This window comes from Mustela putorius, unplaced genomic scaffold (assembly GCF_011764305.1).
Source record: "Mustela putorius furo isolate JIRA1106 unplaced genomic scaffold, ASM1176430v1.1 tig00537227_pilon_pilon_pilon, whole genome shotgun sequence".
Taxonomy (NCBI): Eukaryota; Metazoa; Chordata; class Mammalia; order Carnivora; family Mustelidae; genus Mustela; species Mustela putorius.
Window position 1 is genome coordinate 11,063,184 of NW_025422368.1, and position 24,843 is coordinate 11,088,026.

The window sequence follows — 24,843 nt, forward strand, 5'->3', positions numbered from 1 at the left end:
ATTGGCTGATCCATGGTTTGAAGCAATTGTAATCAATCACAGATAACTGTCCACGGGACTGGACACTAGCTCCTGATCAGATATGGAGTAGAGGGTACAAGAGAATCTGGTCCTCCCACAACCATAAATGCTAGGAAAGCAAAACCAGGCCAGAGGTGAAAATTTTAATATTTCTATTATTTGCTTTCATGTATCCAGATCTCCTTGACTCTTCCTTTCTATTTTGAACTTGGTTTTCATTCATAGTTTCCCATAAGTCCTCTGACTCTTTCAGACTGGTGTCTTGTACTTGCAAACTTGCTATTTTCTCTTCCCATTCCATTTTTAAACTTACTGAAGAAAGATATTAAAAATTCATAACAGGTTTCCACTTCCATATGTAAGACACGTGGAAATCACCACTTCATCCTAATAACAAGTACCAAGCTGAGGAGATTTTAAAATGAACAACTCTCCTAGGACCTATAAGAGAGATGAGGATACAGGGCAGACTACTGCCCCTCAAGACTGGAGAGACAGACAGGCAAAAAGAAGGAGCTTACCAGAGCAGAAACTCGCAAGTGAAAATTGCCTTGGGAATCAGTGCTGCGGTAGGAAAACTTGAACTGTAATAAACAAATTGCTAGAGGCTCAGTGTAGAAGCTAAAAACTTCCAGGAAGACACAGTCATAGAGGCCTTATATTTTTGTAATTTTTACCTCTAGAAGCTCAACCAAGATCCTACAGTAAACACTGGAGAAACCTGCTGAGGTTCTCTCTCAAGGTTTCTGACCTGGATGAAAATGTCAGCCTACTCTAGCCATCCTCTCCCAATTAAAGTGGCAAAGAGGTATTAAGAAGTACTTCTGAAGTTCATAATCCAGAAGTATAGTTTCACTAAAGACTGAGACCTAAGCATAGGACTATGGAACACTTCTTCTCCACCCCCCACCTTCCTCACTACCACATTGCTAAAGCATTCCCCTTACCTGGTACCTCACGTTTAGTTGTCCAAAAATACAAAGAATATTAAAAGGAAAACAAAAAACAGCATTTGAAGAGGCAAAGCAAGCACTGGAAACTGACATAGCAATGATGTTAGAATTATCAGACCAGGAATTTAAAACAATGATTAATAAGCCAAGGGCTCTAATGGATAAAGTAGATAGCATGCAAGAACAGGTAGGAAATGTAAGCAGAGAGATGGATTTCCTAAGAAAGAAGCAAAAAGAAATGTGGGAGACAAACACTGCAACAGAAATTAAGAATGCTTTGATGGGCTTACTAGTAGGCTAAACATGATGAAGAAAGAATCCCTGAACTTAAAGACATCTCAACAGAAATCTCTAAAAGTGAAAATTAAAGAGAAAAAAGACCAAACAAGGTAGAAGAGAATATACAAAGTCTATGGGACAACTAGAAAAGATATAACATATGTGTAACACAAAGACTAGAAGAAGAAAAAGAAAAAGGAACAGGAGAAATATTTGAAAAATAGTGACAGAGAATTTCCCTAATGTTCAATATCAAATAACAGATCTGAGAAGCTCAAGAAACAGTGAGCAGCATAAATGCAGAACAAAACAAAATTCTCCATTTAGGTATATCATTTTCAAGCTACAGAAAATCAAAGACAAAGAAAAAAAACCTTGAAGAACCAGAGGGAAAACCTTCCATTTTGAGGAACAGTGAGTGATAAGAACTACATCTAACTTCTCAAAAAACATGGAAGCAAAAAGACAGTGGAGGGAAAGATTTTAAATGTTGAGAGAAAAAATTCACTAACGTAGAATTCTATACTTTGTGAAACTATCCATTAAAAGTAAAGAAGAAATAAAGACTTTCTCAAACAAGTAAAAACTAATGGAATTTGTTGTCAGTAGTCCAGCCTTGCAAGAAATGTTTAAAGAAGGGGTGCCTGGGTAGTAGCTCATTCAGGTAAGCATCCAGCTCTTGATTTCAGCTCAGGCCATGAGGTCAGGGTCATAAGATCCAGCCCCACATCAGGCTCTGCCCTCAGCAGTGAGTCTGTTTGAGATTCTCTCTCCCCTCTTCTTCTGCCCCCTCCCCCTGCTCGTGTGCTCTCTCTCTCTAACATAAATAAATAAATCTTTTTTTTTTTTTTAAAGGAAAAAAGACATGTTAAAAGAAGTTCTTTGGAGAAGAGGAATAACTATAGGTCAGAAACTCAGAACTACACAAGAAAGGATGAGTATCAAAGACAAAAGAAGTGAAGTTAAAATAAAAGCTTTTTTTCTCTTTTAATTGATCTAACAGATAAGTCTGTTCAAAATAATAATAGCAACAGTGTATTCAAGTATGTCTATATCTCAAGAAGCATATATATATGCTTCTGTATGTATATATGTATATATGACATGAAGGACAGCAATGGCAGAGGGACAGGAGAAACAATTAGGATTACTTTGTTATTACAAAGCACCCTACCTATAAAGTAATATAGTGTTATTTGAAAGTGGATTGAATTAGTCGTAAATATATACTACAAACTCTAGGACAATGACTAAATATATTTTTAAATGCTAGCTGATATACTAAGGAAATAGAGAAAATGGAATCATATAAAATAGTGCCCGGTTAGGCAGTATCAGAGAAGCCTAGTGTAACGCTAATGTAGCCCCACTACCCTGCTTCTGAGTATTCTATCTGAGGCACCAGAAAGGGCAAGGTTTTGCTTCTCTGCTTGGTAAGCACACAGACTATCTCAGGGCCTGTGTGAACATCAGTGCCCTTTCCCCATTCTCCTTTTTGCATAGTTCTTTCCCTCACTATTGTGGTTCCCTTATATGCATGTGTTGATCATACGTCACTTGAAGACTGAAGGCGTATCTGCTGGTCTCTGGAATTACTTCTCTGTGCTCTGCTCTCCTCTCTAGTACCTGCTCTGAGTTCTGCCTCAGCCTCTCCACACACCCAACTCTGTCTCCTCAACCCACAGAAATGCCAGCCTCTGTCTGATGTCTTCCTTCCTGCATGGAAGTCGGGAAACTCTCTCCAGGAAGCGAGCTGGGGTAAATGTAGGCCTCACTTGTGTTAAAAAATAAAGAAAAGATCTTAAAATCAGGCAGTGAAGTCAGATTACTTCAAAGCAACATTCATACTGACAGACTACTTCCCCACAGTAACAAAGCATGCCATAAAACAGGGCTTAAAAGTACAATCAACCTAGAATTATGTTCCTAGAGCAAATATCCAATATAATGAAGGCAACTGTTTGAAGGCATCAAAGAGCAAACAAGGCAGCCAAGATTTAAAGGGTCAAGATCCTTGAAGGTAGGGGCACCTGGGTGGCTCAGTGGGTTAAGCCGCTGCCTTCAGCTCAGGTCATGATCTCCGGGTCCTGGGATCGAGTCCCGCGTCGGGCTCTCTGCTCAGCGGGGAGCCTGCTTCCCTCTCTCTCTCTCTGCCTGCCTCTCCATCTACTTGTGATTTCTGTCAAATAAATAAATAAAATCTTTAAAAAAAAAAAAAAAAGATCCTTGAAGGAAGAAAAATGCACTAAATGAGCTGCTTTTTCCCTAGGAAGATTTGCTGATTTTCATTGTGGGACACAGGGACCACATGGAAAACCGTGACTTAGAGTTTGAGGCAGTCCGAGTGGGTCAGACAGACAGAAATTCAAATTCAAGGTTTCCAATATAAAAAAGACATGAATAATCAAATATCAAAATATCAGAAAAAGGGAAACCCCAAAAATGAGCCCAAACATCTAACATAATTCCCCACAGAGCATTTGCTGACACCTAAACTATGTAGGTTAGAGTTCAAACCAAGCAAAGAACAGCTGATAAGAGAATAAAAATAAGTATAGATTTTAGCAGTCTCATGATTCTTAGGAAACAAAAAATGGAAATCAGGAAGTAGTAGAAGAACTGTGAGCAAAGTCTGTGGTATCAGTTATGACACATGAAGGACTATACCCTAGAAGTAAGGACAAACCAGAAACAGACCAACCCAAAGAAAGCCTGAAGCCCATTTTTATCTGCTTACCAGGAGAAAATTAAACTTTCCCTAGGGAAGATCATCATGAACCTCTAAAGGTTTTCACATATTATTTCTGATATTTAAGTTAAAAAAAAAAAGAAGAAGGCATAGAAGGAAACAAGACAAGAGAAGTTACTAAAAACCAAGAGGGGGAAAAAAATATAAACAGACTCATTGATGATGAACATACTGCAGTTCTAAGACACAGAAGTCAAAATAACTATAATTAATATGGTCCAAAAAATAGATGAGATTATGAATTTTACCAAAGAACCAAACACTATTTTTGAAAATCAACTGGAATATCTAGACCTGAAAAATAACAGAAATTAATAACCACAGATTTAATAGAAGTTACATATGTACATACTATGTGATTCCAGTTATGTAAATTTCTAGAAAATGCAAACTAAACAGAACAGTAATTGCCTAAATGTGTGAAGGGATGGGAGAAAGGGATTACTAAAGCTCATGCAGAAACTTTTATCTTGATTGTGGCAACAGATGGGTACATATGTCAAAGTTTATAAAACTATATAGTCATATATAAATAAAACTATATATAGTTAAATATATATAGTATGTCAATTATACCTCCCAAGAGTTACTTAAAATTAAGATAAAATAATACTATCTTTTAGGATTTAAAACACATGGAATTTAAACTTAAATAGATCAAAAGATAGCAAAAGTCAGAGTTAAAAGCTGTAAAGTTCTTGTAAATTGTTGGCAATATTAATTAAAGATAAACTACAGTAAGTCAGTTATGTGTTTTACTTTCCAGGATAATCACTAAAAGAATAAAAATATGTATAACTGACAAAGCAATAGAATGAAAATATACATATAAATATTAATAATTTATCCTTATATAATATATTAATTATTATACAATTATTTTAATTATATAAATATATTAAATTATATAATTTAAATAAATAATAATTTATCCAAAGAAAAGCAAAGAGGAGGAAAAAAATAACTTAGGAAAGATAAGGCAAACCAAAAGCTAGCACAAAACAAAATGCTAGATTTAAACACAAATATATTGGTAATTAATAAGTGAAAATAGACTAAATATTCCACTTAAAAGACAACTGTCACAAAGATTTTTTTTTTATTTTCAGAAAAACAGTATTCATTATTTTTTCACCACACCCAGTGCTCCATGCAATCCGTGCCCTTTATAATACTCACCACCTGGTACCCTGACCTCCCACCCCCCCCATCACAAAGATTTTTAAGAATTTTTAAAGCATAAAAATTGAGAGAGTATATCCTCTATATACTTTTATTTAAAAACCTTCTACAGGTTGCACTTCAAGGAAAATAAACCTGACTCCAGAAATGACCTCTATAGATATACCTGAGACAAAAAAGAATGGTGAGAAAAGAAATTGATCAACATTATCAAATCTAAACAAATATCACTTGTATAAAATAATAAAAATGTGAATGTCTACTTTGTGGGTTAAAAAAGAACTAGAATACTGAACAACAATTTCATATAAGTAAGAGGAGGTTGATCTAGTTAAAATGTTCTAAGGAATTTGGGAAGTAATTAAGACACTGGTTAGCTGGAGACATGCTAGATTTTTAAATATGCATAGTAAAATCACAAGGGTAGCCACTAAGGGAGTGGCCATTGAATGCATGACTTACACACTAAATGGAAGTGTACAAGAGGGATAGAAAGATGAAAGGAAAAAACAAATGAACGAAATTCAATCAGCATCTCCCATCTAAAAAAAACTGCTAATTCCAATGCCACTACAAAAGAAAGTCTGAATAAAAGGAAATACCAGACTTAAGAAGAAGAACAAGAGAATAAACTCACAGAATGCAAAAGAAAGATGGTAAGAGCAAAAATATAAATTGAATTGAAGGTAAAAATAAAATATAGACTATAAACAACATAAAAAAACTGTTTTATCAAGTAGAGAAATCTTTGACTAATGAAGAAAAAGGAAGACACTAACATGTACTAGAATTATGTTTACTTGAACCTGAAATTCAGATGTGATTCATTTTTTCTCACCCTGAAATTCATTGCTTATGAAAATATTTCTCAAAACAACTTAAGCATTGCAGTTCTGAATTTCTATACAAGAAGAGTTTAGAAGAATCAATCCAGCTGAAAGTGGGGAAAAGAGTGTTGAATCAAGTTATATAGCACTTTACGTAAAATGTTGGAAAAAAATCAATTATCCATAAATGAGAGGGATATGCCAGTAAGTGTTTAAAAACTAAAGCTCCCTGGGTGCTTCTACTGAGTTTTGGTAAGAACTTCACACTGCCAGTTTTGAACCGAATTACTCCAATGAAGTAGCAAAGGTTCCTTAACGTGCTGGCATTGAATAAATCCAACATATATGAAACTAAGTTCTAGACATAATATGTTTTTATAAACATACATTTAATGAGTCTCTAAGATTGACAATTTTATAACTTCATTATCTTTTCCACACGTATTATTTACATGACTGCTGAAAGTACTGGGGATACATATTCAACATGCACTGTGTTTTGCATATGTGGCAGGTGGCTGGTTTACACCTAAAGCTGGGATTTAGACAGGTTTGATGAATTGAAAGAAAAAGTTTCCAATATTTTCAATAATTTACTTTCTTAAAGTATTCTGGCTGGGTATAAAATAAAATAGGCAAAGCAGTATTGTATCCAAAGCACACAATGATACATATAACAGTGAAGCCCAGCCCATGGATCCAGGCCTTAAGACTTACAAGACATAGGAACATACCCTTTGGATATTTAGGAATAAAATACATAATTCAGAGGAGCAAAAAAGATTTTTTTTCCCACTTTTAGGTGAAAATAAGTACAAGCTGAAGTATGAATGATTTCATAGAGTTCATTATTATTTTAGCAGCTTAAGCCTTTATAAAGTATGGTAGTTAATCTCCAAGATGGCCCCTACCAAGTCTCACCTCTTGCTAGTCATCCCACATGTGGTAAACTCCCACAGTGAATTACAACTGGTCTACATGACCAATATAATATAGGTGAAGAGTGACTGCCAAGGCCTGGTTTTGAAAGGCATTGCAGTTTCCACTTTGTTCTCTCTCTCTTGAATTGCTCATTCTAGGGGGAATCAGCTGTCATGACTTGGGGCAATTAAGTTACCCTATGGAAGAATCTCCATGGTGAGGAATTGAGGGTCCAGTCAACAGCTAGCACCGGCTTGCCATCCCGTTTGAGAGAGCCATCTTGGAAGAGAACCTTCTGGTCAAGTCTATACATGACTGTAGTCTTACCTAATATATTGACATTAACCTCATGAGAGATCCCAAGGCAGAACTGCTTCAGTTGCTTCCAAATTCCTCACCCAGAAAAACTTTGTGAGATCACAAACACTTATGCTTATTTTAAGCCTCTGAATTTTGGGATAGTTTGTTAAATAGCAATAAATAACGCTAGGCTCTGTAATTATTCTGAAAGCCAATAGAATGAGCCATGGAAATAACAAAATCTAACATGATATATGATATTTAGAGAAAAGATCAGTGACAAAATAGAAATAAAGTAAAATATTCATAGTATAAATACTTACTTTACCTTAATAAGATGTTTGACATTATGATGACAGAGCAAAAGAGCCTTTGTGAAAATTACCTTTCACAGCATGAAAGCCTTTGAAATAACTGAAAAATTTCAAAGGGCAAACTTTGTGTAGTAAATGTCACTAATGATATTTTCCTTTGATCTCTACTATAATTCACATATGCATCATATTTTCCCCATATTTTATATCATTTTGGTCAGAGTTTTGATGCCTATATTACTCATAAAACAATGGATACAGGAGTTATTTTAGATGATTGGTGTCTATGCAAACTAAATGAATAATAGTAAATGAATAATAGTACATCGTAATTTAGATGTTAGAGTTCTTTCATCTGTAAGCACGCAGGCAATATTGCTTCTGTGTTTTAATCTACTAAAACATATAACTTAGCTCAGATATAGAAAGAATAAACAAGCAAAACAAATAAGGAACCACAACATACTCTGGATGGCCAACAAACTGTATTTACAGAAAAGAGATAAAAATACAAAACCCATTAGAATGCTTGAATTGCTACTCTTAACCAAATCCTCTATTTTATTTAGTTCTTATTTAAAAGACACTTCTATGTCTATTATATAAAAGGACACTTATGTGTCTATTTAAAAGACACTTATATGGTGCATGGGTGGCTCAGTCAGTTAAGCATCTGCCTTCCAGCTCAGGTTGTGATCCTGGGGTCCTGGGATGAAGCCCTGAGTTGGGCTCCCTGCTCAGCAGGAGCCTGCTTCTACCTCTCCCTCTGTTCCTCCCCTTTATTTTTAAAAAATAAATAAAGTGAAATACAATTATATAGTATTATGGTGTCCTAGGCTATATTATAAGTGTTTCCTTAAAGATTAACATAACATAGTTTTCAATGGCATTTATTTATTTATTTCTTTGAAAGGAAGGGGGAGAGAGAGAGTGAGAGAGGTATGCAGCAGGGGCAGAAGGAGAGAGACAATCTTAAGCAGGCTTCTAGCCCAGCTCAGATCCTGATGTAAGGCTCCATCTCACAACCCTGAGATCACAACCTGAGCGGAAATCAAGAGTTGGAGGCTTAACCACCGGAGCCATCCAGGTGTCCCTTGATTGCTATAATCTAGTATCTAATATTTATACAGTATAAATTATTTTTCCATCAGAACTATATTTCTCTGTGACTTACTGTTGAATATTACTGATATTTACTTTTCTGTGAAGAAAGCATGAAAAATCTGTCATTAGAATATTGGTATATTCCTCAATACTTTTAATTCAAAGAACTGTCTATCCTCAGTTGTTATCCATTGTCGTGTAACTATGATGCAAAATGAAATTGATGACTTTTAGAGTATACTAGCTTGTCATCATGACAGAAAAATTGTAAGTTTTTATTTATTCAAGTATGCAAACCAGGAACTTCAGAGGGATCAGCAGGAAAATCATTCCAGATATAATCTCATTTGAATTGTGCTCTTGTACTGTTTTAGAAATAGTTATCTGCCAGTGCCTGGGGGAAGTCATAACTTATGATGTGTTGGTGGTGAATATTATTGTAACAGTCTGGATGCTACTATGGTTTATCATTAACAGATAAAACAGTGATACCTACTGCAGGGGCACATTGGGGATCAGTGTCATATTTATAAAACTGCCTATGTGTGACCAGCTACCACCCTAGCTTGCACAACAAATACATGAGAAAAAAATTTTTTTAGACAGCTGTTAAATACAAAGCATTAACTGAAATGTCAACTGTTCCTTATATTAAATATGATGGGATAAATCCATTATAACTGATCATACCATTTTTCTAATCATCAAATAATCACAAGAGGATTAACACTGTTGGGGGGAATGTTTATTCCCTAATCCGGGTTGTTTCCTTTCAGAAAACAGGGAATGCTCCATCAGTTATGTTATCCAGAACCTTTCTCCACTTGCAGGGGAGAAGAGACTTATGTGACTGATCATTTTGAAGAAAATTGGTGTGTGTGGTTTAGCACTTTTTCTCTAGAGATCAAGTCTCTCCTGGAGGGCATTCTAAATTCTGCTCTGCTCCTCAGGGGGAGGCGTGTCAGAGCAGTATTGCTTGAGGCTAAGGAAGCCCATTTAATTATGGCTTTTAGTACAAAGGTGTTCCTTTGCCTGTAGATACAAGCCACATTCTCCAGTACATATTCTTTCAGAATAGAGATAGTATTTTGGTCTCCATAAACTTCACTTCTATCTCATTTCTTTATTTATGTAGAACTTGTGCAGAGAAGAGGGGTGCTTCTTATTGGTCCTGCCAAGACTTAAAAACATCACTGATGAAAATAACTGGACATTCCACAAAAAAGACAAAATACAACCATCCAGACACTTTCATGTGTCCCAACTTTTATACTCATGCAAACTACCTAGATTGTTGGAACTTACGACAAAAAGATGCAAGAAAATGAGGCAAAGGTCAGGTTAACAAAGTAGCATGGCCTGAACACGGAAACCTCAATGCAAAGGTTATTTCTAGATGAAGTAGAACACAATAATAAGAAAATGTCATGCTAACATAAATTCACCCCATGTATCTCTCTGTTGTAATGCCTCTGCCTTACAAAAATCACACATTTCCGTCATTAAGTATAGTTAAACCAAAAGCACAAATGAGGACTAGATTTGCCTGCATGTTAATTTCCCATCCAGGAGCACTACTCTCCATCACTATTAGGAAGGCTTCAGGGATGTCCTATTTTCTAATATGTCCTTTAGTTCCAACAAAGAATTAGAAATAACTGGAATTCATAATCAACCTTTACAGACAATTAAGTTACTGCTCCAATCTCTAACTTCATGTTCCTTCTTACCAAGAGCATCCATTGCATGAGACCAAGGAAAAGGAGAGACTAGGCAAGTGTGTTGAAAGAAGCTGAAGTTTATGTGACATATTTGGCTTACTGGTTAGATCCAATAGAAAGACTCTATTGCACTTTTTTTCTGCCCTGCTGACAAGAGATGCTCTAGTGTTGGAAATCTGGAGAAACAAAGATTTAGAACTATCTACAGTAGAGTTGAGAAAGAAAGGTCATGGTGAGCATGAGAGTAGGCATCTGGGGGACCAGGTAACAGCCATGAAGAGGCATTCTCTGAATTACGCTTTAGAAAATAAACTTAACACAGGAGTGCTTGGGTGGCTGGGTGGGTTCAGCGTCCAACCCTTGGTCATGAACTCATGGACGTGGGATCCAGTCCCACGTGGGGCTCCACACTCAGTGAGGGAGTCTGCTTGAAGATTCTCTCCCTGTGCCCCTCCTCCCACTCATGCTCATGCTCTTGCTCTCTCTCTTTCTCAAATAAATAATTAAATAAATCTTTAAAAAAAGAAAATAAACTTACACGAAGTTATCTACATTGTAAAGAATAAACCTTTAAATGCTGCTCAAATAGCCCAATGGCTTAAATGGTCTAGCTTTAAACTGGCATGATGGAAAACAAGGGGAGAAGGGGTACAAAGACAGTTAAAGGGTAAAATCTGTAAAATTTAGTAACTGATAGCCTGTTGAGTATAAGGGAGGGACAGGCCGAGAACAGCTTCAGTTTCATGCTCAGGAAATCGGACAATAGTAATGGCAGCAACAGAAAAGAGGAAGAGGCAGAGACTGTTGGGGTGAGGGATGCTTTGGAGGAAGGACTCTGCGATTGAATCTGGAGTTCCAGGGAAATATCGGAATGGAGAGGTCCTAGAAGACATGGAATATTATGAGTGATATAATGGACCTGGAGATATAAACTCACCTGCGTCAGTCCAGAGCTAATCCGTGAAATCTTGAGAATTAGTAAAGTCAACAAAAGAAGCATAAAGCAAGAGAAGAAGGGAATGAAGAGGGCTAGAGACACACACTGAGATTTTTAAATGATAGAAGCAGCCATCATGCAGCTTACTTAATAATTGTAGGAAACTGGAAGTTAAAGAACTAGTAAAATAAGACCAAGGGAAAAAAAAAAAAAAAGAAAGAAAAGAAAAAGAAAAAAGAGAGAGAGAGAGAACAGAGAGATACAGTAAATAATGTTTATCATGGAAATCAAATAAGAAAATATCGAGCAAAGGACAGTTTAACAATATTAAATAGTATAAAAGCTAAGCAGAATAAAGAAGAAACAAGGATGTGGTGTGTGGGTGGTCAATTGTGACTGAGGAAGTGCTTTCAGAAACATGGTGAAAAAGTTAAAGTAGTTTTGAGTGTTAGGTACTGCAGACAGTGAGGGAACTCAGTTTAGAAGATAGGATGACTCCCAGTGTTTGAAGGCAGGCATGGAGTCAAAGGCAACAAGACCCACTTGTATCAGGCAAACTTCAAATTAGTTTTTAAAAAAGAAAGAAGGGCGCCTGGGTGGCTCAGCAGGTTAAGCCTCTGCCTTCGGCTCAGGTCATGATCTCAGGGTCCTGGAATAGAGCCCCGAATCGGGCTCTCTGCTCAGTGAGGAGCCTGCTCTGCCCCCCTCAACACTTCCACCTGCCTCTCTGCCTACTTGTGATTTTTGTCTTTCAAATAAATTTAAAAAAAAAAAAAAACTTTAAAAAAAAGAAAGGTGGAGGGTGGGGAACGCATGGATGGCTCAGTAGGTTGAATGTTAGAATTTTGGTCTCATCTCAGATCATGGTCTCGGGGGGTGGGATCGAGCCCCATGTCGCGCTCCATGCTCAGTGTGCAGTCTGTTTCAGATTCCCACTCCCTCTTCCTTTGCGCCTCCCCCTGCTCGTGCTCTATATAAATAAATAAACAAACAAACAAAGATCTTTAAAAAAAAAAAAAAAGGAAAAGGAAAGGAAAGGAAAAAATCCCAAGGAAAGGGTCTAGAGCCCAGGAAGCATTTATCTTGAAAAATAAAATCAGAAGTAGCTTCCAATTAATTAATGAACTACTAAGCTATACAAAGCTATCCAAAAGGATTAACAGGGTGAAATAACCTTTTGTTTAGGCAGTGATTTTCAGATGCAACACTGAAAAGCTTTGCTGTTAACCTCTGTTAACAATTTGGTGACAAGTTAAAAAAGGAGTAAAAAAAGAAGTATTCAACATCTTTGCAAGAGATGTTCTACAAGTGGAACAAAAAAATATGATGGCTGATGACACAAAAATCACCATGAGCTTTAATCGGACTAGACCAGACAGAGCAGGCATAAAAAAAAGGGCACTGTCACTAATTTTTTTTTTTAAGAAAGAAAGAAAGAAAGCAACGTTCAGGCAGAAAGATGTCCCTCTAAACAGCCATAATCACGGCACTGTGCTGAGAGTCCTACGGTAGCATGTAGACAGTATTTTTGTCAAATAATGTGAGTATGTCTGACAGTTATGTTCTATCACAGGCTCTGTCCTTGATGATAAGAGTAATCTGGAGGGGCAGGAATAGAAACTGAAGGATCCCCCCTATTCACCAGAGAAGAACACGGAGATATCAATCTCACAAACCCGCATGGATGACTCATTGCCACAGGCCAGGCAACTGGAATAGAGATCAGAACAGAAATCTAAATCAACCTCAACCAGGCAGGCAAGGTCTAAAATTACAACCTAAGTCTACACAACTAAATGATAGCACAAGGGCATCGCTGAGATTACTCCAGCTTCAACATTCTATAAGTTTATAAACCTTTATCTTTCTTTTTGCCTGATAAAAATCAAAAGAAACCTAACATTAGAAATAAATTTAACAACTGGTTTGAAAATTCAGGTGAGAATTACAAAACCTCCCTGGTTTTATATTAGCCCAGGAACATAAAAAGAAATTAAGCTAATGACTATGGCCATATGTTTATGCTATGCATGATGATCAGGGTGAGGGCTCAGGAGACAGGCAACTAAGGTTATATCCTGGTTTAACCACTGCCCATTGGGGTGACCTACAGGCAGCTATGTAGCCCTTCCTTGCCTGGGTTTCTACCTATCAAATGAGGGTAATAACATTACCATATCATAGGACTGTTGTTAGGATCATGTTGTGATTTATATAAATCACTTACTCAAGTGAATGACATGTTATGTGCTCAAGGTGAAATACTATTATTTTATCACCATATCAATAATTCAGATTTGATCTCTGCATGCAACCCATCATACCCACAATTGGGCACATTAGTTCTTAACTAAAGGATTTCATAGAATTTGAAGGGTGTTCTAAGAAGGTGAGACCTTGACGTGGCTCTGTCACAGGAGAGAAGGATGGACCGAGGGAGGAGCACCAATGGGGAGCAGCCTCTAACACTGAGACTGTAACAGCGGAGAAGCTTAGATCTATGTCAGGCCAACAAGAAATCAGAAAGAGCCAGAGCTCTTCAGTAAATCTACCTGGCTTATGAGTTAGCTGCTTCGATGCTAGGGAATAGATGAGTCTAGTAACGCAGTAGAAAAGTTGCCAAGAGATAACTGTCTATTTTTTTAGCCCCAGGAGCTAGAAAGATCTCGAGCACCATCTAGACCCAGCAGCTGCATATTCTGGCAGTAGTAACTCAATGACAGTTGGCTGTATTTGTTTTTCTGACAGTGTAGAAAGATTTACAGACTAAGATGTTCATATCAGAGTGAAGTAGACAGCAAGATAAAGGCAGCATACTGTGAACATCCTAAATGTTCAACCAAATATCATGATAAAATAAAGTGATAAAATCATGCAGCCATAAGATGTATTTATAAATGATACTTAATGTACTGGAGGGTGGAGAATCATAATAAATATTGAATAGAGAGTATAAGTTCATATTTTTAAATATATATTTATATGAAAACATCAAAATAGTAACAGCAGTAGACTCAAGATGGCAGACTTACAAGAGAATTTTTTCTTTTTTGAACCTTACCACATCTTCTAAACTCTACATAACATTCTTGTCTTAGCTTAATAATTAAGCAGTATTTTTTTTTTTTTTTTAAGAAAACCAAGAGGAAGGCATGAAGTCACTGAGAACATTTAGCAGTGAAGACCAAAGGGTTGGAACAGGAAATCCCTCCCTCTCTCCCTTGCATTTTTCTCCCTCTAAGCTTCTCCTCTTCTGATGGCCATAGAGACAAGCATTATCAGGTTGCCCAAAATACAGCCGGGGAGAGGAAATGAGTTAGCAGTGGCCATGTATTTATCCATGTATTTACCCATCTTCACCCTCTTCCCACCATTATTGACCATAATGGCCATAGCAGTCTCCTCTGGACCAAAAAGGAGAGCTTACTTAGCATAGAGCTGAGGGAAAGAAAGGAGCAATGTCTGCAGTAGCAACAGTGAAATGTGGTTATCTCCTCCCATCCCAAAGAAGTATCTTTCCTTTCCCTCACCTCCTCCTCCACATAAGGACACCATATATGCAGTAAACACTCCTGGATTTTCCCCTTCTCTCTTTCTTTCTCCAATGACAGGAACTGTGTCTGTGTTGTTCTCCACTGAATTTCTAGCACAGGGCTTGGCACACAGTAGGAGTTCGACAAATATTTGTGAAATGAAGGAATTAGTTCATCCAATCACCACGTTAGACTTAGAGCACAGATAAGGAAGAAAAAAAATGAGCTCATAATCCAGAGGGAAAATGAGGATTGGTCATTGGCCCTAAGATTCTTTGGAGACCTGCAGGTCTAAGAGGGGGAGGAAGTATGACGGAGAGAAGCAAAACCAAAGCAGAAGACCAAGTTTACTAACACAATTTGTTCTCCATGGATAAATGTCCCTAGCAGCAAGCGCTTCAAACCCATCCTTTCCCCAACCACCCTCAATGTCCCCTGGCCCCTCACACACTGATTACACATCAGGCTGTAGATCAGGGCTTGCACTTAACTGACTACATTTGGCCAGAGCCTTTCCTATGATCCTTTGTCTACACTAGAATACATCAAAGAAAATAAGGAAAGGAAAAAGCACTTCTTTTTTTTTTTTTTTAAGATTTTTATTTATTTATTTGATAGACAGAGATCACAAGTAGAAGAGAGGCAGGCAGAGAGAGAGGGGAAGCAGGCTCCCCGCTGAGCAGAGAGCCCGATGTGGGGCTCGATCCCAGGACCCTGAGATCATGACCTGAGCTGAAGGCAGAGGCTTAAACCACTGAGCCACCAAGGCGCCCCAGAAAAAGCACTTCTGCTTTTTACATCTTGGATTATTTATATCTAACATCCCAAAAACATATGGGAGAATTAAGTCTCCTGAAATGCATTAATATAAACAGAAAAGCCCATGATACCTTTTGTCCTACTTGACAAGATACATTTAATATTCAGTCACTAGTAATACTGCTGCTCTCAACTGTATTTCTCTAAGTAAATAATTATTTTTCTTTTGTCATGATGGAAGTGAAAGAAGTGTTTAATTAAAAGGAGATGCCAACATTTTCCTTTATTCTTTTATTAAAATATATGGTGTGATTCTGTGCCTTGCATAAATCCAATTTGTACTGATTTTCTAGAAAGAATATAGTGAAAGCTATAATGGCAACATGTCACCCAGTGGCAATGATTGGAATGACTCAAACCCAGAGAACAACATATTGGGTTTAAACAGAATGACAGTTGCACAGGATCAGATTTACCTCTACTTGCTGCAGCTCCTTTCTCCTGTGTCCAGCTCCCCTGCAAATGTCATTAAGATAGCCCCAACCTCCTATCAAAATACTCTGTTTGCTCCCTTCCGTTTGGGCACAGTTAGGTTCTTTATAACACAATGTGTCAGGATAGATACCTAACACAAATTTTATCAACCTATGTGAATATGTGGACAGTAAAAAGTTTAAAATAAAACCATTAAACAATATGACATTTTTACTACTACACATCGTTTCACTTGATCGATATTTATTAAATATAAAGCACTTTCTTGTAGCAGAGGATCAACCAGATCTGGACCCTGAACTCAAGGATTTAAAGGGTAGAGGGTATGCCTTTAAAGTCAGGTTTCCTAACTGGAGCCCGAGAACCACAGACAGTTCATGAACAAGCTTTCAGGGGCCTATAAATCTCTTAAAGTGAACGTGATGGGTTATATGTAGGTATGCGCATTTGGCAGGGTCAGATGTTTGATAGCTACCAAATTCTCAGAAGGACTGTTGGCCTCAATGAGGTTAAGAACCACTGAGTTGGAGCTTTCAATTTTCGAAACATTCCTAGTTGCTCAAAACATTTTTGGGGGGTTTTTCCTTTGGAATGTTTCAAAGCCTAGGACACTTTCTGTGAATAATGTCAATGATGACAAGTCTTTGGAGAAGAGCCTTCAATTTTAAAGTCATCTAAAAACATGGCAGAAAAATACGATAGAAAAATACTCAAATTGTGAAGTTTATTTTGGTTAAAATAAACATATACATAAAATAATGAGACTAATTTTCTTGGAGGACTTACAATAGATTACAGGCTGTTCATTAATTGAAAATCACAAGGAAAAGCACAATACAAGCACTAGTACCTTAAGGATAATTATTAACCAAGGTGGAGGAAAAAAAATCACAGTTTATTTTCCTCATTCCTTGAACAGATATTCATTGAGTGCCTACCATGTACCCAGTACTCTTGTAAGTGCTAAGAGGAGACAAAAATCCCTGCCCTCATGGAGTTTCCATTCTACCGTCTTTTTTTAAACAATTCAATTCATCTAACATGTATTACTTAACTATGAATAAAAGTAATAGAAATAAAATACAAAATAAAATAGAAGTTTAAAAGTATGTCATAGAGAAAATAATGTTCAGGTGGAAAACTATTAATAGCAAAATAGAGCATCGTGTTTAGCACGCTGGTAAAAATATTTGGTAAAAATGAACATACTCATCATAACCAAAACATAAAAAAATAGAGTAAAGAATAATGATATTAGGTATTTGACAATTCCAAAAACTAAACGTTGATTCATTGTTCTAAGCAAAAGCAAAACAAAAATTTGGGGAATTTGGGAGCACAAGGTCATAAGATAAGATGGAAGTCATGAAAAATAATGTAAACAGGCTCAGCACTAAGTTTACTTACTTTCTATAAACTATAAGGGGTTGCCAGAGCCAAATCAGGAGTTCATGGAAAAAGAATTTCTTGGCCCAGGCCTCAATAATGTTCCTAAATGACATGAGTAAATCAGTCGTCATTCTCCTCTAATCTGAACACTTCAGGTTATTTCTAATACATGTACGGTACACATCGAAGAGCCCAGACATGGAGTTTTCTGACATTATCCTTTACACACACAAATAAGATTTTAAAATTATAAGTGGTTTATAAAGCATGCACAAATTAACAGTTAATGGAATGGAATGGAAAATATAGTGGAAGAAAGTCTTGATCCGTAGGGTTTCGCTGGAAGAGAAAGGAAATTACCTTCTGCTCTCCTTTCCCCATCAAGACTACCCACCAGCCCTCCACCATGTGCCTCAACAACTCAAATGGCTGAATACTGCGGATAAAAGAATGAACAAGGAATCTTCAAGTATTCTAGCTTGAGCACTAAGAAAATCACCTAATGCCTTTCAACCAGAGCTGCCATCTCAAAGTTTTCTCGGCAAAACTTACGAGATAAGAAATCTCAAGAACAAAAACACACACTCAAAAAGACCTTTTAATATGCAAATGTTGGAGCAAATTTTATTTTGGAATGAAGACACTGTAACAGTAAGGGACTAGTCTGCTCAGTATGATGATATAAAGAAGTTATTTTTGTTGGGTACAGAGAATATTAGTTATAGAATTGTTTTTTCTTCCTCTTTCAGATAGGTAGAGGGTTGTTGAGATGGAAGCCAAGGCACTCATCTGGGGTGATACAAAAGATCGGTAGATACAAAAGAGCTGGCAGAGAACTCAGGAGAAAGATTCACCTATGAAAGGGAAGGTGAGGACTCTAGAATTGGTGATATCGAAATAAGACTTTAACATTTTTGCTAGAGGCCATCTAATGCCTTCATGCAATCTTCAGGACTGAAGTTGGGCATAGTTGAACATATGCAGATCAAACTGAAATGCAAACGCTTCCTTGGGGACTGGGTAGAGATTTTTCTTCAGGTTCTAGAGACTCAGCAACCCCAAATCAGATCTATGTCAACGAAATCTTGTGATTCAAACCCAGTCAGCTCTGCTGTTTGGATTAGGAAGAATTAATGCCTTACTAAGTCATGAATTTTTCCCTAATTTCAATGCTCATTCTACTCACATAAGAAAGGAACAGTTTCCAATACTTTACTAAGTCATGAGTTTTTCCCTAATTTCAATGCTCATTCTACTCACATAAGAGTAGAATCTTTTAAGAAACTGCTCACATTCGACATAGTGGCAAGTACTAAGAAATTCCCATTTGAAAGATGAAGATAAAATTTAAGTCACTAGGGGCACCTGGGTGGCTCAGTGGGTTAAAGCCTCTGCCTTCGGCTCAGGTCATGATCCCAGGGTCCTGGGATCGAGGCCCACATCGGGCTCTCTGCTCAGCAGGGAGCCTGCTTCCCCCACCCTTTCTGCCTGCCTCTCTGCCTACGTGTGATCTGTTTCTCTGTCAAATAAATAAATAAAATCTTTTTTTTTTAATTTAAGTCACTAATATCAGGAAGGATTTTACAAGTAAAAATTTGTTAAGAAATAAAATTTCTTTAGGTGAGCTACTTAAAGAATCTGGTTTATCTTATGACTTTGAAAAGATTAAAAAAAAAAATTTTAGTCTCTGAAGATGCCAAGTTTCTAAGGCAAACTGATCTTAACAACAACAACAAAAAAAAAAGGGCTTCTTTTCTTAAATTATACTACCTGGCAAAATGACCACATTTTCATTTAGATAGAACACAATACTCTGAATGCACAATCGTTAAATATGATAGTGACGAAAGTTAAGAATGGGACTTTCTTTCATTTTGTGGAAGAAAAAGTTAAGACATCAGAATGATGGTATTTGAGTACATAAAGGAGTCATTGAGGCAGCATTAAGCACTCTTGGTGTAGGAAGATGAGAAAGGACAGGATTCCTGTTCCAGGAGGTCAGATAACTAGATAACCATGGCTAGGCAGATAAATGGCCCAGGCTGAGGTGACCTGCCAGATAAAGAGCATTCCTTGCCCAGAGTTAGCTCCAAGAAAAAGAGCCACTGGCAGAGACCTTTTTTTTTAAGTACAGTTACATTGACATTTTTACATCTTTCTCTAATGTCCAGGGTCCTCAAAAGCCCACATCTCAGGCTGTAAATGTTCCCTTATCACAACCTCTTCATCTTGTCTTTATCTAAAGAAGAACTAGCCAACTTCAATGGATTATAGTTTTCAAATAAGATAACAATTTTAAATGAGATTGAATATAGGTTATCAGTGTAACACATGATGAATAGGGATTATTAATGTAACACATGAAAATCATTATAATAAAATTTTCTGCCTCATTGATAGTCCCATTTCAGAAAAGTGGGATGACTCACTCCAATGTCTTTTTAGCTAATTTGAATTTTTCTCTATTCCATAGTCAATAATTCTCTCTTGTACTCAACTGACCTCATGTCCTCGAAACTCAATTTCTTTTTTTTTTTAATTTTTTATTTTTTATAAACATGTATTTTTATCCCCAGGGGTACAGGTCTGTGAATCAGCACTCACCAAAGCACATACCCTCCCCAATGTCCATAACCCCACCCCCCTTCTCCCAACCCCCCTCCCCCCAGCAACCCTCAATTTCTTGGAAAAGGTCTTATTAAAACACCAGCAAAAGCAGTAATTAGTAATGCTTAGTGACCTTTTCCCATCCAGCACTGGAGAAACCAAATTTTCTTTTTTCATAATTTCATGGTATCCATTTTCCTTGACTTGCAGCCAAAAAAATACAATACTTAACCTGAAAAGGATCTGCCAAGTAGCACCAAGAGAGGTCTGATAAATATTTTATTCTTGTTCTAAATGTAACTGGAGTCCACAAAATCAAGCAAATTTCAGGAGACTTGAAAACTGGCAAGAATAACATTACTAATGTCACAGTTTTAAAATGCCATCAATATCTCATGAGATTTCCAGAAAAGGTCAACCAGAAAATAAAGATTTTCAATCCTTTGGTCTGCAATTTAGTAGAAATAATTTATTTGTAGCATTTGTTTTTCTATTTAAAAGTACTTTTGTGCATTTGTCTTTTCTAAGCTACCACCGGGTTTTAATCATTTACCAAGTTTTTCACAATAATGTTAAAATTTTATTTCCCAAAGTGCAAGCTACTATTTTTATTTAATATCACTTGAGTAATTAAGGTTTGTTCTCTAATTTATCAATTTAATGGAAGTGTTAGATAGCACTAAATCTAGGACTGGCTCCTCTGCGTCACTATATATCCCTCCAACTTCTGAAACATTGATAGTTACCTTTGGGTGACACTATTGTGATCTGTCTGATTTCAATTCCTTCATACCTCTACACCTTCTTTCTCCGCAGTGGAAGCCACTTAATCTCTCCTGGATATCCAGTCTTATCACAGGCCCTGGACCAATAGCATTTTCATGAGAGGGGAACTTTAGCTCAATATGGAGCACCCAGACAGCGAGTCAACCTTGTTATTAGTCCAACTCTGATAACTAACTCTTTGGCAACGTCTTAATAACCAGGCTTCTGCCTTGTTCCTGAAACCAAGCTTCAGCTGATCCTCTAGATACAGTTAACTGGGTCCCTTGCTCACTTCCTTCTCTGCCTGGGTCTCTGTCTTGATAAAAACTATTACATATGCTCTATGTATACCCCAGACTACCTTACTGAATGGATTTCCCTCCCCAAATCTGTAGCTGGTCTTGGTCCCACAGCCCATCCCATCCATCTGCAACCTCTTCTACTCAAGGGCATGTCTAGCTCCAGCTTCCAGAATGGATTCAATAAATTTTAGTGTATCTATATGATGGGAAACCATGTAACGAATTATGTTATCTTAGAATACTTAACAAAATGGGAAGAATACAGAAACAAAATTGTGTTCTGATTTGTCAAGAGTGGTGGAATGGCAGAATTTTCCTTTTCGAATCTTTCTCTCTACCACTATCTCTATCTCCATCTCTAGCTCTATGTTTTTTATTTGGTCCTATGCTTTCTAAATGTTCTAGACTAAGCATGTGTTTGTTGCTTTTAAAATAACCTTAAAAAAAGAATTAGGATGTAAAATAATTTTAAAGCATGAGGGTACCTTCAAGTATAATAACGTATAACACTTTTAATGTCTTAGTTAACCAACAGTGATGATTTCTCAAAAGAGATGTGCTTAATGCTACCATCTCTTTACCTCTGCCTGGTGCCTGCTCCTCTCCCCAGAATATTGCCCCAGCAGGTTTCTAAGCTGATTTCCTTTTCTTAAGGAAAAAGCTAGCAAGTAAACAAACAAATACACCAAAACCCAAAAACACTGTATTTAATTACCCTATTCAAATGTAATATGCTGCAGTAATCTCCAGCTGTCTAGTCCCGACAGAAGATTTTTTCTTGCAATTAAAAGAATCAGACACTTTGAGAATAGACTGAGAAAACTGTAGGTATGCTCCAAATTGCAAAATACAAACTCACCTTCAACTCATACCCAATCAGTTCAACAAGAAAGAATTAGTATAAACCCTTACTAAATGCTTACCAATGTTGACTACCTTTATATTAATTTACCTATGAGGACAAAATGAATATATATGAATCCTTATGACAAACCTCTTCAGAGATAAAAGCAGTTTGTACAAGGTGACATACCTATGTGATGGCAAATACAGCTGTGACTGACTCTGAAACTCATTTACTTTCTGAAACACTCCTCTGTCTAAGGATTCTGCTAATTCAATTAAGGGACGCCTGGGTGGCTCAGTGGGTTAAAGCCTCTGCCTTCAGCTCAGGTCATGATCTTAGGGTCCTGGGATAGAGCCCTGCATTGGGCTCTCTGCTCAAAGGGGAGCCTACTTCCTCCTCTCTCTCTCTCTGCCTGCCTCTCTGCCTACTTGTGATCTCTTGTCAAATAAATAAATAAAATCTTAAAAAAAAAAAGAGAGAGAGCACAATTAAATGGAATATATGCAAAGTACCTTGCACTGTGCTGGGCACTGAACAAGTGGTCAATAAATAGTAGTTCTTTTTATAGTTGCTGAGAGGTTTTTTTTTATACATCCTCACTTCAAAAACAATTAAATGTGGGGCAAACATATCTAAAATGAATTTCAAATATCTATATCTTCTGCTAATTGAATTAGCTTGTTAAGAAAATACAAAAGTATTTCCCCACATAATTCCTACATGCTGAATTCACAATGTGGTAAATTACTGTTTATTCAGAATGATCAAGAAATAAGGCTGCTTAGCATTGCTACTTTAAAATGTATATGTGGACTACCAGCGTTTTACATGGCACGCAATAAAATCCCCAAACATCTACTGAAAATAAGTTTATCTCTCTGACAGTCCAGAAAACAATTCAGAATTTTTCACAAATTATGATCATAAATTTCCATGATGGTCCAAGTTGAGAAACCATCAGCAAAGATATTCAGTAAACTGTGCTCCAGAAAACCCAACTTTTACTTCCTGTCTTACAAGGATCATTGCTATTGGATGCCTTCAGTTTAAGCCAACGGAAGTATTTTAGATTTCTTAATTAAATATATTCAGGACCAGACCTCAAGCAATATGAGTCTAAACAAAACCATAAAATCATCAGCTGCTCTACGTGGTTGAATCAGAGTGTGTATGAATTCTCAACAGTCTAAAGCACTCTTGGGAGAGGGCAGGGGTTCATTCTCAAATCTTTTTGATCTTACAACAATGCTTGGTTATCTGCATATCACATATATTAGACAAACAACCACTGGCTAATAATAGTAGCCCATGCCAAGTGGAAGCTGACTGCTCTCTTCTTTGGCTCAAGTAAGAATCCAGGTGTTCGGAAATCAGTCAGAAAGGTTATTTTCCAACTACTTTTAAGGCCACTTTCACCTTAAAGCCAATCCTACTTTCTGCAGATCTCATCAAACTCACTGGTTCTATTGCAAATGCTACCAAATCAGTTCAGGCGTTGAATTTCAAGAACAGTATCATGTGAGAGGAGCGGTCTCTTAGAGTACAACTAACCACTGTGCTGGACATTGTGAAGTCAGTCATCCAACACCAACATCACATGGAGCTCTCGCCCACAGAAAACTGTTTAAGGGGACACTACATTAGGCCAACAAGATCAACTCACTCTTAGGACTCTGGTGTCACTATTTTCCTCTCTCCTAGGTAGCTACAGCGGATTACAGTTGAGATGAGAAGGGCTTCCCATCCCACAGCCAGACCTAGGCCGGGTCTAGAAATATGGGGTTCAAGTAGGGTCTATTATTATCCATTATTGCTCAGGTACAACCTATTATTAATCAATATATCCTGAAAGCCCAGCTTGATGTTCAAATACCTAGAAGGGTATTTTAAAAATTACAGCTATAGTACTAAGAGAAAAATAACACCATTAAAAGGAAATTAAAAAGTCATGAGGACTCAGATTCGTTAGGTGAAGAGTGAGGAAGTACTTCAAATATTATCTAGTAGTTATATTAACTCATCTGGAGGGAAAGATAAAGATTCTGTTTCGACTTGTTAAGCTTCAGATACTGATTCGGCAAACAGTTTAGGAGAAAATTCAAAGCTTCATTATGAAGTATGTGTGTGTGTGTGAAGTATATTTGATAGGTTGCCTTCATAGAGATGACAGCTGATACACTGGGAATAGAAAAGGACAAGAAAGTGTGGACAAAGGAAACAGGTTAAGAGCAAAACCTCAGGATATGCCCGTATTTATTAGGTTAAAAAGAAAGGCAAGCACACGAAGAGCTGTCGAGTTAGAGGGGAGATAGAATAATTTGTGCCTTAAAAGCTAAGGAAAGCAAACATTTCTACAATACAGTTCTGTGCAGTAATTTAAAAATGCAGTGAGAAGGATGTCTGGGTAGTTCAGTGGGTTAAGCCTCTGCCTCAGGCTCAGGTCATGATCCCAGGGTCCTGGAATCGAGCCCCACATCGGGCTCTCTGCTCAGCAGGGAGCCTGCTTCCTCCACCCCCTCTACCTGCCTCTTTGCCTACTTGTGATCTCTCTCTCTCTGTCAAATAAATAAATAAATAGATAAATCTTTTCCCAAAAAATGCAGTAAGAGACTGAGGAAGATGTTAACTGAGAGAAGACTGAATCTGGCAATGTTTTGATCAAAGCACTTTAAGTTACAAAAGAATAGTCAAGGGAGGGAGGATTTATTTAATAACCTGAAAGGCAATCTCATGAATGAACGTGAAGTTCAGTCTTACAGGATGTTCAAGTGAGAAGCAACTCAGACCAAAGCCACCCTCTCAGAGTCTACGAAATGAATCTCATTTTCAATTTTTCTC

At 37.1% G+C, this 24,843-nt stretch overlaps 1 protein-coding gene across 2 annotated transcripts in view; it reads right to left on the bottom strand.

The window, feature by feature from the left end:
- The window catches only part of TMEM117 (transmembrane protein 117), a 475,005-nt gene that overhangs the window by 397,875 nt on the left and 52,287 nt on the right, over positions 1-24,843 (bottom strand). The window lies entirely within an intron of this gene.